Source organism: Anastrepha obliqua, unplaced genomic scaffold (assembly GCF_027943255.1).
Source record: "Anastrepha obliqua isolate idAnaObli1 unplaced genomic scaffold, idAnaObli1_1.0 ptg000173l, whole genome shotgun sequence".
NCBI classification, from domain to species: domain Eukaryota; kingdom Metazoa; phylum Arthropoda; class Insecta; order Diptera; family Tephritidae; genus Anastrepha; species Anastrepha obliqua.
The window spans coordinates 5001-7500 of NW_026562257.1; the positions used below are offsets into that span (position 1 = coordinate 5001).

At 27.0% G+C, this 2500-nt stretch overlaps 2 non-coding genes and 1 pseudogene across 2 annotated transcripts in view; all 3 read right to left on the reverse strand.

Moving 5' to 3' along the window:
- LOC129252302 (large subunit ribosomal RNA) overlaps positions 1-1098 on the reverse strand; it is a 3987-nt gene extending 2889 nt beyond the window's left edge. Inside the window, exon 1 of the ribosomal RNA XR_008583364.1 lies at positions 1-1098. This exon is cut by the window's left edge and continues 2889 nt beyond it. This is a non-coding gene — a ribosomal RNA (large subunit ribosomal RNA).
- A 443-nt stretch (positions 1099-1541) lies between these two features.
- LOC129252300 (5.8S ribosomal RNA) lies at positions 1542-1722 on the reverse strand (annotated as a pseudogene).
- A 592-nt stretch (positions 1723-2314) lies between these two features.
- Positions 2315-2500, reverse strand: part of LOC129252308 (small subunit ribosomal RNA) — a 1991-nt gene continuing 1805 nt past the window's right edge. The window contains exon 1 of the ribosomal RNA XR_008583368.1: positions 2315-2500. This exon is cut by the window's right edge and continues 1805 nt beyond it. This is a non-coding gene — a ribosomal RNA (small subunit ribosomal RNA).

Consider the following 2500-nt stretch of genomic DNA (forward strand, 5'->3'; position numbering starts at 1 on the left):
ATCGATTTGCACGTCAGAACTGTTTCGGTCTTCCATCAGGGTTTCCCCTGACTTCAACCTGATCAAGTATAGTTCACCATCTTTCGGGTCACAGCATATATGCTCAAGGTACGCTCCAGTTAGAGGTATAAATAATAATAAATTATCATTATACATAACTATATGGAACGCCCCGGGATTGAATTAATTGACTATTTATTAAAAAATAGACTAAAAATTAATCCCATTATATTTAAGTTAAGTTAATTATGCCATTAAGTTTAATATAACTCAATGACTTGCACATATGTTAGACTCCTTGGTCCGTGTTTCAAGACGGGTCCCGAAGGTATCCTGAATCTTTCGCATTGTTAATCATATAAATGCATACAAATAAATATTAATATCATAGATATTAAATTTTTTGTAAAATTCAAAAAATGAATTTTAGCATTATATATAATAAAATCTATCAACACTTTATCAAATCATTAGTATTTATTTTATGTTAATATGCTTAAAAAGCAAATTAATTTAAATAAACTTAATATCACCAATGATCTTTTGATAAATACTTTATTATGTTAATAGATTACAATGTCCTTATATGAAAAAAATGCACATTATTTTTTTAATTATTTAATGATGAATTTTTCATAATGGATATTCAGGTTCATCGGGCTTAACCTCTAAGCAGTTTCACGTACTATTTAACTCTCTATTCAGAGTTCTTTTCAACTTTCCCTCACGGTACTTGTTTACTATCGGTCTCATGGTTATATTTAGTTTTAGATGGAGTTTACCACCCACTTAGTGCTGCACTATCAAGCAACACGACTCTTTGGAAATATCTTTCTAGTAATCATTAACGTTATACGGGCCTGGCACCCTCTATGGGTAAATGGCCTCATTTAAGAAGGACTTAAATCGTTAATTTCTCATACTAGATATTAAGATATTCCATACACTGCATCTCACATTTGACATATAGACAAAGTGACTTAGTGCTGAACTATTTTCTTTTCGCTCGCCGCTACTAAGAAAATCCTTGTTAGTTTCTTTTCCTCCCCTCATTAATATGCTTAAATTCAGGGGGTAATCCCATATGAGTTGAGGTTGTTTTAATATTCTTTTTTTATCTTCTCACAATTTAATAAAAAAATTATATCATCTTTTCATCTCTATTTTTCTTTTCTCCTTTTATATATTGTAAATATATAAAAATAATAATAATGTAAAATGAGGCAATCCTAGAATAAAAAATTTAATTTTTATGCTAGACATTCCTCCTTTTAATTACATATATAAATTATTATTTTATATATATATATAAATAATATGAAAATTTTTTGTAAAGAATACTTAGATTCAATATTTTCATCATTTCATTTTATTTGAGAGGATTTTTTTTTTTAAAGAATATATAATAAATAAAATTCATTATATATCTTTATTTTTTTTGCTATTAATATTATGAATTATTTAAAATCCAATAATATACACATTTGCTTAAATTCAATTATTTTTATAAAAGAATAAGCAACTTATTTAGCATAGTCTTACAACCCTCAACCATATGTAGTCCAAGCAGTACTTTAAAATTGAATTTAATGTACATAACAGCATGGACTGCGATATGCGTTCAAAATGTCGATGTTCATGTGTCCTGCAGTTCACACGATGACGCACAGTTTGCTGCGTTCTTCATCGACCCATGAGCCAAGTGATCCACCGCTTAGAGTATTTTTTTATTTATTTTTATTTATAACAAATGTCAATTTTTTTTTGCATATATTAATTGAAAGAGTAAAATTAAATAATATTAATAATATATAAATTGATTTTCTTTCAATAATATATATCAAATATATTTAACTCTAAACATTTTTATTAAGTTGCGAATGTCTTAGTTCAACAATAATACAGTGGTGGTATTTATTATGATTCAATTATTTTGTATTTTTTTAATCATTTTATGTATATATAATAATATAATAAATATATACCACTTTTGTTATTGTGAACAAATTAACTTATCATTCAATCAAATGAATAATAAGTACAACTTTTTATTTTCATGTTTAAAGGTTTTTAAAAGAAAAAAATAAGAAAAAACATTACAAAATGTACCATCATATATTATATTTAATATGATATAATTGATGGATCACAAATTGAATGAAAAAGAATAAAAAGAATTATGGATTCAAAATAATTATATAAATTTTTTTTTTTTTTTCTTTTTTTTTTTTTTTTTTTTTTTCTTTTTGTTCGTTTGTTTGCTTGTCTGTTTGTTTGTTTGTTTGTTTGTTTTTCTTACGGATATGGAACACAATAATGATCCTTCCGCAGGTTCACCTACGGAAACCTTGTTACGACTTTTACTTCCTCTAAATAATCAAGTTCGGTCAACTTTTGCGAAACAACCGTGACACACGAGGCGTCACAGTGATCACGTCCGGAGACCTCACTAAATAATTCAATCGGTAGTAGCGACGGGCGGTATGTACAAAGGGCAGGG